We start from the raw sequence: 16,837 nt of genomic DNA, 5'->3' as shown, positions 1-16,837 counted from the left end.
GCCTGGTGTTGTGCTCAATTTTAATGATTTCAGCTGTTTCTCAACACCACTGACACTAATATTTACTTCATTCATTTTTCAGCAGTGCAAGGATTAAACTGGGGCAATTGTCCTGGGTTTTACGTTGTAAAGGAACATTTTGAAATGGAGTTAAGCATTTCAGCTTTTGCTTTGCTACCCTCATTTCTGTTCCTGTCCCGTTTGCTAGGGACTGGACACAAACTTTAGTGCCACTAACAGCCTTTACAAACAACCAGAATTTATTTGGGTTCAGTGAAAGGTCACTTGACAATATTCTATTACAGCAGTCATTGAAGGCATCATGCATTGCTCTCTAGGCATCACACATTATTCTCTTGTCAGCGAGACATGTTTCATTCAGCATCTCTCTATCTATAGCCACACAATCACTGTTTCTTTAGAAGTTACTTTACAGTGACTGTATACCACGGAGGTTCCCTCCCATAATGAACTGTTCTACTGGGTACATATCTATCCAGTGTGTGGTCAACTATTGTTTCAAACTTGACAAAGAGTTCCGCTACATGGTCCTGCCTGTGCTGAAAGTTTGAAGTTCCTCACTGAGATGTGATATTACTGATTTTTTATCTAGCTTACTGAACATATATATCTTTCTGCTTGTTTCAGTTGTCCTTTGTACTTGGGTACTCATTGTTGCCACAACCACTTCATGGTCACTGATACCAGTTTCAATATGGACATTCTCGAAGAGGTCAGGTTTATTAGTTGCCATTAGATCCAATACATTTCCATCAGGACTAGGGTTCCAAACTATCCATTCTAGGTAGTTTTCGGAGAAGGCATTTAGTAATGCTTCACAAGATGTCTTATCACCCCCATCACTAAAAGCCTGTAATTTTCCCAATTAATTGTTGGATGATTAAAGTCTTCACCAAAGACTACAGAATAAAGTAAGTGAACTGAGGTTTTCCCTATAGTTTTTGATTACACCAGGAGATGAGTCCGGTGGGTGATAGGGAAGGATCCAATTATCATTTTATGCCCCCTGTAATACTAGTCTTTCCCAAACAGTTTGACATGTAGCTTCAATTTATATCTTGGTGGATGTGAGATTTTTGTCTACAGCAACAAATACACCACACCTCCATTTCCAATTTGCCTATCCTTTCGATATACGCTTAAATTTTCCCCAAAAATCTCACTGCGGTCAATTACAGCTTTCAACCAGCTTTCTGTACCTAATATTATATGAGCTTCACTGACTCGAGGAAGTTGAGGAGTGTTTGTTATGAAAATTTCCTGGTGGAGAACTGCATTTAGTTACACCGAGTTTGTGGATGGTTAAGAGACCTAGACACACAGTTATAAAATTTTTGTGTGTTTGCTTACACTCTGTAATTTTTATATACATTTAATAGTTTTTATAACAATATTATGAAAAGGAAAAAGTTGCTACTCACCATATAGCGGAGATGCATTTTTATATGAAGTCCTTACACAAGAAAACAAAATGAACCAGGTAAACCATAATAATAATAATAATAATAATAATAATAATAATGGTGATCTCAGGCCTTCTGCTGATGATGCAGCTATATACAGTGAAGTACTGTTTGAAAAAAGCTGCACAGATGTTCAAACAGATCTTGATAATATTACAAAATGGTACAATGACAGGAAACATGCTTTAAATGATCAGAAATGTAAAACTGTGCACTTCACAAAATGAAAAAAAAAAACATAGTATCCTATGACTATCTACATCTACCTCTACTACATACATACTCCATAAGCCACTGTATGGTCCATGGCAGAGGGTGCCCTTTCCTGTTCCACTAGCAGATAGAGTGAGGGAAAACCGACTCTCTATATGCCTCCGTATGAGCCCTAATTTCTTGTATCTTATCTTCATGGTCCTAATGTGAAATGTATGTTGTGGCAGTAGAATTGTTCTGCATGCTAGTTCTCTAAATTTTCTCAATATGGGTCCTCTGTAAGAATTTCATTTTCCCTCCAGGGATTTCCATTGTGTTCCTGAAGCATCTCTGTACCACTTGCATGTTGTTCCAACCTACAGGTAACAAATGAAACAGCCTGCCGCTGAATTGCTTCATTCTCTCCCTTTCATCTGACCTGGTGCACTGAATTGCTTCATTCTCTTCCTTTAATCTGACCCGGTACATATCTGAAACTCTCGAGCAGTCTTCGATAAAAGGTAACGCTAACATCCTATATGCTATCTCCTTTATAGATGAACCACACTTTCCTAAAATTCTCCCAATAAACCTACACTGACCATTCGCGTTCCCTACCACAATCCTCATATGCTCATTCCATTTCATACTATTTTGCAACATAACATTCTGATATTCAAACGTCTGTATTAATAATGCTGTATCTGGACATTACAGGTTTTCTTTCTTACTCAGCTGCATCGACTTAAACATTTCTACATCTGGAGCCAGCTGCCATTCATCGCACCAACTACAAATTTTGTCTAAGTCATCTTGTATCATACTACAGTCACATATTCAACACCTTCCCATACACCACATATCATCAACAAACAATTGCAAGGAATTCTGTAGTGAGAGTCTTCAACACATGGCAAAACCAAGGTGAAACCATGTCCAGACATTATGGGGCTAGGCATTTACCCCTCATTACAGATGTCGGATGCCTTTGGCTTGGCAGACTGGTAAAATGGGACAGGTGTAAAACTGTGGCAGATCTAACATGAGACTTTATTGTTGGGCAGAGTACAAGTGTGTCCGAACACACAGTGCACTAGACATACCTAACGACGGGTCTCACAGCTGACAACCCACGCACATTCCAATGTTAACACCACTACATCAGCAACTATGACAGCAGCGGCTTTTTACAAAAAGATAATGCGGCATGTCACAAGAGTAGTTTGAGGAACTCGGTGGAGAGTTCCAATTAATGTACTGACCCCCCCCAAATCGCCAGATCTGAACCCAATTGAACATGTCTGAAATATGATTTGATGTGCAATCAGAGCTCATTGGCCCCCTCCTCAGAATTTACGGGAATTAGGTGACTTATGGAGGCAGGTGCGGTGTACACTCCCACCAGTGACCTACCGAGGCCTCACTGGTTCCATGCGAGGATTTGTCACTGCTGGACATACCGGCTATTAGGTAGGTGGTCACAATGTTCTGGCTGATCAGTTTTTGTGAGAGAAAGTAACATGTTGCCTGATTCTTCTTGAAACATACACTCTTGAAATTTCAAGATAAACCTGTCAGTAATGCAGATCCCACAACAAAATGTGCCATTCTTTGTTGGATGAACTCAAGAATCGGTCAAATGAGAATTTTGTAAGCTATTTTTTTAGTGGGTTAATTGCATTTTCTTAAGATTCTCTCAATGAATCTCAGTGTGGCACCTGCTTTTGCTACTATTTGTCTCATATGGTCATTCCACTTTAGATTACTCCAGATGGAAATTCTCAGGTATTTTATGGTAGTTACTACTTCCAGTGATTTGTCATCAACAGGGTAATAAAATAATGACTAATCTCTTTACCTGTTTATGTGCAACATTTTACTCTTACTTATGTTCAGGGTTAACAGCTAGTCCTTGTACCAACTGTCAATACTCTGCACGTTCTTCTACATTTTGCTACAGTCTTCTGCCACTGCAACTTCCCTAAAGACAACAGCATCATTCGCAAGTAGCCTTAGGAAGCCTCCAACGTCATCCACTAGATCATTAATGTAAATCTATACTAATAATAAAAATGTAAAACTGTCATGTCTGTCTGTATAGCGAAGATGCAGAGTCGCAGATAGGCACAACAAAAAGATTATTAGAAAGTAAGCTCTCTCTCTCTCTCTCTCTCTCTCTCTCTCTCTGTGTGTGTGTGTGTGTGTGTGTGTGTGTGTGTTTATGTGTGTGTGTGTGTGTGTGTGTGTGTATTTCTGATGAAGGCCTAGTTGGTTGAAAGCTCACTTTCTGACAGTCTTTTTGTTGTGCATATTTGCGACTCAGCATCTCCACCATATGATGAGTAGCATATCGGTACATCCCATCCTGTATTTTCCATTGTTTGATTTTGTCATGTCTGTCTGTTTGAACACACTTTTCAAAACTAATGGTCAAATTTTCATGGGTTTTTCGCATAGCTTGGGGCACTGTATAGGCTTCAGTTCATGAAAATCAGACCACAGAGAGGAAAAAAAAAGATTTAAAGTTTTACTAAAACTGTTTTGTCTGTCTGTCTGTATGAACACGCTATCTCCAAACCATTATTAGACGAATTTTCATTGGGTTTTCGCAGGTAACTTGAGCTTGGAGCACCGTGCAGGCTTTACTTCATCAAAATCAGATCATGGACAATAAATACATTATAACTGATAGTTTTATCCATAACCATAGTAATATTATAATTGTGAAAGCAACTCTGTCTGTTACATTTTCACGACTAACCTGCCAAACTGATTTGAATGAAATTTCTTAAGGAGAGAGCTTGAACCCTGAGGAACAACATAGGCTGCTTTAGAAAGTGTGTAGCACAAGAAACTTATTGATTTGAAGGTTATTACACCAAATAGGGAAAAATAATCACTCTTTTAAAAAGCTATTTACTCTTTTGCTTTTGAACTTTATCATATTTGTAAAAATGCTTTTACTGGTTCATACATGCTACATGCGTAAGTAATGAGTACAATGCTTACACAATCTTCATTGTTTGTGATTCATACTTCCACACTATTTGTTGCATAATGTGCACATTGTATAACACATAGCTACTCCAATAGCATGATGCACAGATGCACACTCCTGTCCATGCCCCTCTGTATGCACTGTTCAGAAGCGGTGCTGTGCATTCCAAAACATCGTGCATTGGCACAACTTGGAAGGGTAAGAGTGGGGTGCGTATCACGAGGTGTACTTATCTGAAGAGCATAGATGCAAGGGCAACTGATACTATTGTGTGTACAGTAGCTTAGTCACCACCACTCATCATAACAAAAATACTGATATGCAAGTGCAGAATGAGGTAATAGCTAGATGTAATGAACACGCTAATCTCCAAAACATTACTAGACGAATTTTGCAGGTAACTTGAGGCACAGCTTGGAGCACCATATAGGCTTTATTTAATCAAAATCAGATCTGGCTCTCAAACAGAATGACCTCCTCATTCTAAACATCATGAATTCCAAAAACATCAGTGAATCCCAACTTGTGCGTTTCTCACACAACATCCTGAAATCCAAATGATTGGAGGCAGTTATGTGGATACAGTATTTCTTGACTTTTTTATCTTCCAAAACCATGTGACTCAGTACCACACCAATGCTTATTAACAAAAGTGTAATCAAATTGAGGATCAAACAAAATTTGTGACTCGATTGCAGATTTCTTAGTAGCTGTGACACATCATGTTATCTCAGATGAAGAGTCATCGATAAAGTAGAAATAACTTCAGATGTGGCCCAGGGAAGTATAGTGAGACCTTTGCAGTTAAGTTGTATAGTAAGGACTTAGTTGGCAATATTAATAATAACCTCAAAATTTTTACAGATGTCTAGTTGCCTATGACCCAGTACTATGTGAAAATGCTGCAGCAATGTCCAGTCAGATCTTTATAAGATTTCAGAGTGTTGCAAATTTTGGGAAATTAGTCTAAGTATATAAATGTCAGATGGTGGCAAAATGTGTTGACAAAATACAGAAAAGTAGTATCCTAAGACTATAAAACCAATTAGTCAAAACTAAAATCAGATGAATTGTACAAATAACTGGTTGTAGCAATATGAGGGTATATTAAATGAAATGATCAGATAGGATCAATCATAGGTAGTGCAAAAATGCAGTCATTCTACAAAGGAGATTACAAAACATTTGAACACGCCATCCTAGAACACTGCTGAAGAGTGTGGGACCCATGTCACATAGGAATAACAGGAGACACTGAATGTCTGCAAAGAAAGACTGCAAGAATCATCTTTTTTTTGGGGGGGGGGGGGGGGGGGTCAGAGGAGAGCATCATGAAAACACTGAAAAGCCTGAATTGCTTGCTGATTGAAGATAGACATTACTTATTCTATGGAACCCCACTCACAAAGTTTCAAAAACTATTATTAAGTGAGGAACATAGGAATATACTTCAGGCTCCAATGTATCACTGCCTTAGGAACCACAAAGACAAGATCTGACTAATTACAGTGTGCTCAGAGGCCTTTAAGCAGCCATACTTCCCATGCTCCAAATACAGGTATGAATGAAACAGTAACAAACGCTAATATGTAGTACAATGCTAAGTACCCACTACCACACATTACACAGTGGTTTGCAGAACATGTATGTAGTAGATTTTGTATTGTTTCTATTTTTTATGGATATCTGCAAGCTTCTTTGTTCTGCTATATCACTCAGCACATTAATTTGCTCCACTGCAAATTTGAAATTCCTCTGTCTGTATACCTATATCATGAACAAACATTATGCAGTCGTACTTCAGTCTTAATCATTCTTCTTCCCAGTGGTTTGAAGAGGAACGTATTTCTTAATATGTTAAGCTACATCTGTACAACATTCACCAGCTCACATTTTAATAGGAGACCAAACTGTTGACAGTAGTAAGATTTAGTCATTGTGTTTTAATCACCTTTCTTATTGGCTGCAGTTGTTCCCATAAATTTACAAGGCTTCAAAATATTTTGCTAGCATTTCACAGTTATCATTTGACTTGGTTAGTGTTACATTTATTCTCTGAAACATCTTTTTGAAATGCCTGTGGTATTAGTGGGACTTTCTCCGTAGATATGGAGTTCAATATTTTCTATTACCCTTTCATATTCAAGTTTATTGTTTCATATTATACTCTCGTCAGTGTGGATTCAATTTTATGATTGGATCTTCAATATTTTTTTCACATAATTAAATGATTCTTCTAGACATCTTCACAATTCTCACTCCACAATGCACAGTCCATTCCTTCTTTGATCTCTGGTATTTCTTTGGTAATTTGCATTGTCTACTGTGTTATAATATTAATGTCTTTTTAAAGGACATGGGCAAATCGTCACAAATTTATTTTCTTTGTCTCTAAGCTTTTTGGTATTAAAATAGATCACAGTTTGTTTATTTCTCTTTCTATTGAAAAGAAATGGATCTAAAAGTAATTTCTGATACAGAATTATCAGAGTTGGTGGTCATTCCCTTCTTGACCCAGACATTAATTATTTCAGTGTTGTGTTTTTGAAACAGTGCAGCATTGCCAGTTTCTGAAACAGTGTGACACAGTCCATCTGAAACTTTCCGTTACCTGAGCCTGGCGATTGTTATGTTGGTTGTTTCAGATATATGGGATGGAAGAGTGTGTTCACAAACAATGTAATGGTGTCTCCCATTCTTACTTGTGCACTGAAATCACCCATGACAATCTTGACATGATACTTCAGCACTTTTGATAAATTTTGGTCTGCACTGTCCCAGTTTACCCGTGATGTCGAGGTCAATAGAATCTTTTTCATCATTAGTCATGGCATGGATATTGTATAAATATTTTAATTGCACAATGTGGGGATAGCAAACAAAACCAGTAAGTTAAAAGTTTGGGCCAGCTCTTGAAAATCCTATATCCATCTGATCCAAAAACTTCTTCACCTGTGAAGCATATTTCTTGTACAGCTATTAACAGAAATATAACTTTCATAAAGATTTTGCTCAGTTTGTACCAGACTGTTCCTGTTGATTGTTGTCATAAACTTTTTCATTTAGGTTTGAGTTTTCATGATTACTTCAGATGTCCAAAACACTCCAACTTGTCTGTAGCATGATGTTACATCCTTCCCTGAATCCAAATGGGATGCATGTTCTCTGTACCCAGAAAAGTAGTCTAACATTGATTTAAAGCAGTCAGCAGACTATAAATTAGGATGTGAAGCTTGTAACACCCCCCCCCCCCCCCCCCCCCGCCAACCCATGAACCATGGACCTTGCCGTTGGTGGGGAGGCTTGCGTGCCTCAACAATACAGATAGCCATACCGTAGGTGCAACCACAACGGAGGGGTATCTGTTGAGAGGCCAGACAAACGTGTGGTTCCTAAAGAGGGGCAGCAGCCTTTTCAGTAGTTGCAGGGGTAACGGTCTGGATGATTGACTGATCTGGCCTTGTAACATTAACCAAAATGGCCTTGCTGTTCTGGTATTGCGAACAGCTGAAAGCAAGGGGAAACTACAGCCGTAATTTTTCCCGAGGGCATGCAGCTTTACTGTATGATTAAATGATGATGGCGCCCTCTTGGGTAAATATTCCAGAGGTAAAATAGTTCCCCATTTGGATCTCCGGGCGGGGACTACTCAGGAGAACGTCGTTATCAGGAGAAAGAAAACTGGCATTCTACAGATCAGAGCGTGGAATGTCAGATCCATTAATTGGGCAGGTAGGTTAGAAAATTTAAAAAGGGAAATGGATAGGTTAAAGTTAGATATAGTGGGAATTAGTGAAGTTCGGTGGCAGGAGGAACAAGACTTCCGGTCAGGTGAATACAGGGTTATAAATACAAAATCAAATAGGGGTAATGCAGGAGTGGGTTTAATAATGAATAAAAACATAGGTGTACGGGTAAGCTACTACAAACAGCATAGTGAACACTTTAATGTGGCCAAGACAGACACGAAGCCCACGCCTACTACAATAGTACAAGTTTATATGCCAACTAGCTCTGCAGATGACGAAGAAATTGATGAAATGTATGATCAGATAAAAGAAATTATTCAGGTAGTGAAGGGAGACGAATATTTAATAGTCATGGGTGACTGAAATTCATCAGTAGGAAAAGGTAGAGAAGGAAACATATAAATGAGTATGGTGAATATGGATTGGGGCTAAGAAATGAAAGAGGAAGCCGCCTGGTTGAATTCTGCGCAGAGCATAACTTAATCATAGCTAATACTTGGTTTAAGAATCATAAAAGAAGGTTGTATACATGGAAGAACCCAGGAGATACTAAAAGGTATCAGATAGATTATATAATGGTAAGACACAGATTTAGGAACCAGGTTTTAAATTGTAAGACATTTCCGGCGGTAGATGTGGACTCTGACCACAATCTATTGGTTATGAACTGCGGATTAAAACTGAAGAAACTGCAAAAAGGTGGGAATTTAAGGAGATTGGACCTGGATAAACTGAGAGAACCAGAGATTGTACAGAGTTTCAGGGAGAGCATAAGGGAACAATTGACAGGAATGGGGGAAAGAAATACAGTAGAAGAAGAATAGGTAGCTTTGAGGGATGAAATAGTGAAGGCAGCAGAGGATCAAGTAGGTAAAAAGACGAGGGCTAGTAGAAACCCTTGGGTAACAGAAGAAATACTGAATTTAATTGACGAAAAGAGAAAATAGAAAAATGCAGTAAATGAAGCAGGCAAAAAGGAATACAAACGTCTCAAAAATGAGATCGACAGGAAGTGCAAAATGGCTAAGCAGGGATGGCTAGAGGACAAATGTAAGGATGTAGAGGCTTATCTCACTAGGGGTAAGATAGATACTGCCTACAGGAACATTAAAGAGACCTTTGGAGAAAGGAGAACCACTTGCATGAATATCAAGAGCTCTGGTGGAAACCCAGTTCTAAGCAAAGAAGGCAAAGCAGAAAGTTGGAAGGAGTATATAGAGGGCCTATACAAGGGCGATGTACTTGAGGACAATATTATGGAAATGGAAGAGGATGTAGATGAAGATGAAATGGGAGATATGATATTGCGTGAAGAGTTTGACAGAGCAGTGAAAGACCTGAGTCGAAACAAGGCCCTCGGAGTAGACAACATTCCATTAGAAATACTGACAACGTTGGGAGAGCCAGTCTTGACAAAACTCTACCATCTGGTGAGCAACATGTATGAGATAGGCGATATACCCTCAGACTTCAAGAAGAATATAATAATCCCAATTCCAAAGAAAGCAGGTGTTGACAGATGTGAAAATTATGAAACTATCAGTTTAATAAGCCACAGCTGCAAAATACTAACGCGAATTCTTTACAGACGAATGGAAAAACTAGTAGAAGCCAACCTCGGGGAAGATCAGTTTGGATTCCGTAGAAATGCTGGAACACGTGAGGCAATACTGGCCCTACGACTTATCTTAGAAGAAAGATTAAGGAAAGGCAAACCAACATTTCTAGCATTTGTAGACTTAGAGAAAGCTTTTGATAATGTTGATTGAAATACTCTCTTTCAAATTCTGAAGGTGGCAGGGGTAAAATACAGAGAGCAAAAGGCTATTTACAATTTGTACAGAAACCAGATGGCAGTTATAAGAGTCGAGGGGTATGAAAGGGAAGCAGTGGTTGGGAAAGGAGTGAGACAGGGTTGTAGCCTATCCCCAATGTTATTCAACCTGTATATTGAGCAAGCAATAAAGGAAACAAAAGAAAAATTTGGAGTAGGTATTAAAATCCATGGAGAAGAAATAAAAACTTTGAGGTTCACCGATGACATCGTAATTCTGTCAGAGACAGCAAAGAACTTGGAAGAGCAGTTGAACGGAATGGACAGTGTCTTGAAAGGAGGGTATAAGATGAACATCAACAAAAGCAAAATGAGGATAATGGAATGTAGTCGAATTAAGTCGGGTGATGCTGAGGGAATTAGATTAGGAAATGAGACACTTAAAGTAGTAAAGGAGTTTTGCTATTTGAGGAGCAAAATAACTGATGATGGTCGAAGTACAGAGGACATATAATGTACACTGGAAATGGCAAGGAAAGCGTTTCTTAAGAAGAGAAATTTGTCAACATCGAGTATTGATTTAAGTGTCAGGAAGTCATTTCTGAAAGTATTTGTATGGAGTGTAGCCTTGTATGGAAGTGAAGCGTGGATGATAAATAGCTTAGACAAGAAGAGAATAGAAGCTTTTGAAATGTGGTGCTACAGAAGAATACTGAAGATTAGATGGGTTGATCACATAACTAATGAGGAGGTATTGAATAGAATTGGGGAGAAGAGGAGCTTGTGGCACAACTTGACTAGAAGAAGGGATTGGTTGGTAGGACATGATCTGAGACATCGAGGGATCACCAATTTAGTATTGGAGGGCAGCGTGGAGGGTAAAAATCGTAGAGGGAGACCAAGAGATGAATACACTAAACAGATTCAGAAGGATGTAGGTTGCAGTAGGTACTGGGAGATGAAGAAGCTTCCACAGGATAGAGTAGCATGGAGAGTGGGCATCAATGATGCCGATAGTTGTACCATAGATCCAAACACAATGAGGGATTAAATGTGAAGTGGCCAGACAAAGCTGTGGTTGCTAAAGAAGGATAGCAGCCTTTTCAGTAGTTGCAGGGGCAACAGTATGGATGATTAATTATCTGGCCTTGTAACATTAGTCATCATAGTCTTGCTATACTAGTACATCAAATGGCTAAAAGCAAGGAAATCTGCAGTCTTTATCTTTCCTGAAGGCATGCATTTCACTGTGTGGGTAAATGGTTATAGTGTTCTCTTGAGCAAAGTATTCCAGAGGAAAAATTGTTCCCAATTCAGATCTCCAGGCAGAGACTATTTAGAAGGATGTCATCATTAGGAAAAACGAAACTGGCATGTGGGTTGGAGCATGGAATGCTTGGTCCCTTAAAAGGACAGGTAGGCTGAAGAATTAAAAAAGGTAAATGGCTGAGTTGCAGTTACATATAGTAGGAATTAGTAAAACCCAATAGCAGGAAGAATAGGACTTCTCATCACGTGTGTATAATAAAGTTGTAAATTCAAAATGAAATAGGAGAAATTCAAAATGAAATAGGAGTAACACAGCAGTAAGTCTACTAATAAAGAACAAGAAAATATGAACATGGGTACGTTTCTATGAACTGCATAGTGAATGCATTATCCTAGCCAAGACTGACACAAAGCAAATATCGAACCCAACAGCACAACTTTATATGCCAACCAGCTCAGCAGATGTAAAAAAAGACTGAAAGGATGTATGATGTGATAAAAGAAATTATTAATACAGTTGAGGAGGGGGACTAGAATTTGATAGTAGGAAAGGGAAGAGAAGGAAAATTAATAGGGGAACGTAAAACTGGTGAAAGGAGTGAAATAGGAAGCCACCTGGTAGAACACTGCACAGAGTATAATTTCATCATACTTGGTTCAAAAATCATTTAAGAGTTTTGGGCTGGAATACCAACAACATTATGAAAAGGTCAGACTGCTACTCACCGTAAAGATGATACACTGAGTTGCAGACAGCCACAACAAAATTTCTGCTACGCAATGAGCTTTTGGCCAAAGCATTCTTCACAAAGAAACATGCCTCATACACTCATCACCACTATCTCTGGCCACTCTGGCCAGAATTCCAGCATTCTGGCCACAGTGGCCGAAGATAGTGGTTACGTGTGTGTGCGTGCGCGCATTTTGTGCCTGATTGTTTGAATGTATATGTGTGTTTTCCTTTCTTTTCTGTGGACTGCTTTGGACGAAAGCTCAATGTGTAACAGTCTTTTCACTCCATCTGCCTGCAACTAAACGTGTCATCTTTATGGTGAGTAGCAATCTACAATCTATCCTTTCCATAACATTGTTATTAAAGAGTTTGTATCCATGGAAGAGACCTGGAGACCCTGGAAGACATCAAATATGTTTCATAATGGAAAATACAGATTTCAGAATCAGATTTTGAAGTGTAAAACATTTCTAGGGGCAGATGGGGACTCTGAGCATAATTTGCTGGTTATGAACTGTGGACTGAATATGACAGAACTGGAGGTTGTTGCAAGTTTCATGGAAAGAATTAAGTAATCATGGGTAAGAAACACAATAGATGATGAGGAGTTAGCTCTGAGAGATGAAATAGTGATGGTGGCGGAGGATCGAATAGGCAAAAAACACAAAATCCAGTAGAAATCTTTGGAAAATGTAGGAGAGGCTCAGTGCAATTGCCGAAAGGAGAAAATATAAAAACTACAGAAAATTAAGCAGGGAAAAAATGAATACAGACACCTAAAAACTGAGAATGTCAGGAAGTGCAAAAGGGCAAAGCAGGAATAGCTATAGAGAAATGCCATGGTATAAAAGCGTATATAAGAAGGGGAAAGATAGATCTTTGGAGAAAAGAGAAGCAGATGCATGAATCTTAAGAGCTCTGATGACAAGCCAGTACTAAGTAAAGAAGTGAAAGCTGAAAGCTGGAGGGAGTATGTAGAAGGCCTACACAAGGAAATCGAACTAGAAAGTAACATTATAGAAAGAGAGGAGGAAGTAGATGAAGATACAATGGGAGATATGATACTGTGAGTATAATTTGACAGGACACTGGAAGCCCCAAGTTGAAACAAGGCCTCTGAAGCAGACAACATTCTCACAGAATTACTGAGATCCTTGTGATGGCCAGTTATGATAAAACTATTCCATCTATATAAGATATATGAGAAAAGCAAAGTACAGTTCGGAGCTAAAGTGAATTTAATAATTCAGTTCTAAAGAAAGCAGATACTGGCAAATGTGAATATTACTGAACTCTCAGTTTAAAGAGGCATTTTTGCAAAACACTGACATGAACCATTTACAGAGTTGTTGTCATCAAGCAAGAGGTACCCAAAAAATTGGGCAAGAGGCCACCATGACAAAACCACAACCACCTGCTTGGTGCCTCTCCATTCTAGGCAGCAGCCTCCAGATGGCCCTCACAAACTCGGACCACTTCCTGCTTCTGCACCATTTCCTTAAGCAAGCTGTATATGTATGCCGCTAGGGCAGATGGCAGCCAACAGAGAATGCTGTCAACCACAAACTACTTTGCTTCTGCCTTGCATTGGCTGACATGGAAATTCTTCCACCAACAGGCACAAAACATGAGGCTCTGTGGAAACTCCATAGTCATGAACCAGCAACTGTTCAGTTCAGTACTTGCAATGCACTCAGTACATTACTCTGTTGTGTTACAGAAGACTGCTTAAGATTAGAGCAGTAGATTGAGTAACTAAAGAGTAGCTACTGATACAAATTGGAAAAAAAGAAATTTATAGCACAACTTGATTAAAAGAAAGGATCAGTTGATAGAACATATCTTGAGGTATGAAGGAATCGTCAATTTGGTAATGGAGAGCAGTGTGGGGCATAAAAGTTGTAGATGGAGACCAAGAGATGTGTACAGTAAGCAGGTTCAGTTCATTAGTAGTTATTCAGAGATACAAAGGATAGAGTAGTGTGGAGAGCTGCACCAAATCAGTCTTCAGACTGAAGGACACAGCAACACAAAGCTTGTAATGATAAAATCTTTTAAGATAGTGGAATTATTTCTAAGCCTCTTTAATGCAAGCAGTGACTATATAACTAATCCATAAAGCTTTCTAAACCATTTTTTAGTATTATCAAATCATTTTTTCTGGGGAGAGTTTCCATCAGGCTACAATTATTATGGTTGTTCTGACTTTTAATGTGGTATTGAGACCACTGTCAATAATGCCTGTAGTTTTCAAAATTTTCAAATATGCTTTGAAAAGCCATCTCTCTTGTTTTATTGTCAAATATAACACTAGTCTGCAAGTTATCAGATGACTGAAAACTAATATATAACATTGCCTCAACTTTTTATGCTGACTCCACATCTGTTTTCAGTTTCTTGCTATCACTTACATTTTTGCCACAATTTGACTTCAAAGATATATTGCTGTGCCAGTATGTTATGTCTATTGTCGGAGGGAAATTTCTCAATATGGCCCTGCATACCTTTAGGCTGTTACACCTGTTGATGCTAGTTGTTATTGCGTGATCCTGAAACTGTTTCTTGTCTCGCAGGCTTGGATAACCAGGGCTGTAATGTGATTATTCTGTATATTTAAGACAGTATTAATGAAACACTTCACCTATTGTTGATAGTTACAATAATGTCAACATGCAAGAGTGAGAACCAAAATATTTTGTATTACATTTTTGCGAATTATACAGTGACTAAGCAGACTTTGTGTAAAAACCTTATCAAGCTTATTTTAAAACAAAACTTGGTGACCAGCACAAGGGATAGCACCAGAGACAGTTAGCCACTATCATGTGGAAAGATTACGATTGTGGATGAAAGAAAAGAAAAGCATGCATCCCATTTGTGATTCCAGTACTGTGGAGAGAGCCTAAAAAAAATCTTAATGACTGTTACTACTGCTTAGTTAATGTTGAGGGCTGCAGTTCAAAAAATAAGAGACAAATTGTGTATCCAAGCATTGATTGAGCCATTAGGCCAGTTTGCACATGGAGAAGATCCGATTGCTCCTCTTCCCCCAGCTGTTGTAGAGAACATGGCAGAAGATGATGATGAAAATGAAGTTGATGGAATTACCAAAGACGATAGTGATGTCCAACAGTCTGAATGCGACTTTACTCCATAATTGTTCTCTGAGTGAACTTAATGCTCTCATATAAGATTTGAATTTGCCTAAGGAATCTGCATAACTACTTGGCTCCCGGTTAAAAAGTAAGAATCTTCTGGAAGCAGGGACACATTACTCATGGTACACATATAGGGGAAGACTTAGTTCCTTTATTCTCACTGAATGAGTCCTTGGTTTACTGCAATAACATAAAAGAGTTGTCACTGAGGAGCCTGAAAGATGTGTTACTGCATAAAGATGTATGGGTCCAGTCTTAGGGCCATTCATTTCAAATGAAAGCGACGTATGAGAACATGAAGATATTTTTCACAAGTATCCAGTATGAGGAACACACTTCGCTTATCTGTCATGACTTCAAAGTTATCAGAATACTATTGGGACAACAAGCTGCATTCACAAAAATATCTTGCTTTCTATGTGAATGACACAGTCAGTTAGGCAGAGACACTGGAATGTGAAAGTTTGGTCAGGGGGGAGAAATTTTCCATCTGTAACTAAAAATATCCTGCATGAACTACTTAAGAAAAAAAGAAAGAAAGAAAAAAAAATGATTAAATTGGGCTTGACGAAGTAATTTGTAAAGGCTCTACCCCAGTAGAACCTGCATCAAGTACCTTTCCAAGAAATTTCCCTTCACCACATGAGACAAATTGAAAGCTGGAATTCTTTTTTAGTCCTTAAATAAAGAAATTGATAAAGGATGAAGATTCTGCGAAGACAATGAAGAAAAGAGAAAAAGGTGCATGACTGCCTTCCCGATCAGTTACTGAGGACTTTCTGTGGAATAACGAAGATCCTAATTACAAGGCCATTGTTGAAAATAGTTGCAAAATTCCAAGAAGATGGGTTGTTAAATGAGTGTGGACGTTCACTTTCTACACTCACATATCGACTACTTTCCGGAATTTCAGGACATTATATTGAAAAGCAGAGAGAACGTTTTCACCAAGATATTAAGAGGTGGCACTGGACAGCAGCTATGATGACCGATTACTGTTGTATGTTGAAGGGGGACAGTCATCATGTACCAGGATCTACAAGGAAGTCACAGAAAGGAAATTTTAAAAATTTATGGAACACTGTTGACTTCTTGTTTTTATAGAAGGTAGTCACGAAACAAATTAGGGGAGTTCTGAGGAGTATTTTTTAAAAGTGTTTTGATTAAAAAGTCATCTTGTGTGAAATGGTGTTAGAATATATTTGTGAACTCAGAAGTGAAAATAACATCAAAACATTACTTCTTATTTTGTGCAAAAACCTGATATGATAGACAAAAACAGTAATTATTTCTAGAATCAGTATAAAAAATTGACTGAATAACACCAACTTCCAAACAAATCTTCTGGCAAAAAGTTTTAAAATAGAGACTAGTGTAATTTACAACATAAGGTATAACATCAATTCAGGACCATCAGAAGCATCAAGTTTGTAAGACAAGAACTCAAACACAACAAAATAAACATGTGTGGTAATAAGAA

At 38.4% G+C, this 16,837-nt stretch overlaps 1 protein-coding gene across 2 annotated transcripts in view; it reads right to left on the bottom strand.

Annotated features, from left to right (window-relative positions):
* LOC126484608 (pyruvate dehydrogenase phosphatase regulatory subunit, mitochondrial-like) overlaps window positions 1–16,837 on the bottom strand; it is a 167,034-nt gene that overhangs the window by 131,832 nt on the left and 18,365 nt on the right. The window lies entirely within an intron of this gene.

Source organism: Schistocerca serialis, chromosome 6, assembly GCF_023864345.2.
Source record: "Schistocerca serialis cubense isolate TAMUIC-IGC-003099 chromosome 6, iqSchSeri2.2, whole genome shotgun sequence".
In the NCBI taxonomy this organism is placed as follows: domain Eukaryota; kingdom Metazoa; phylum Arthropoda; class Insecta; order Orthoptera; family Acrididae; genus Schistocerca; species Schistocerca serialis.
This window is presented reverse-complemented; position numbering and strand designations above follow the sequence as displayed.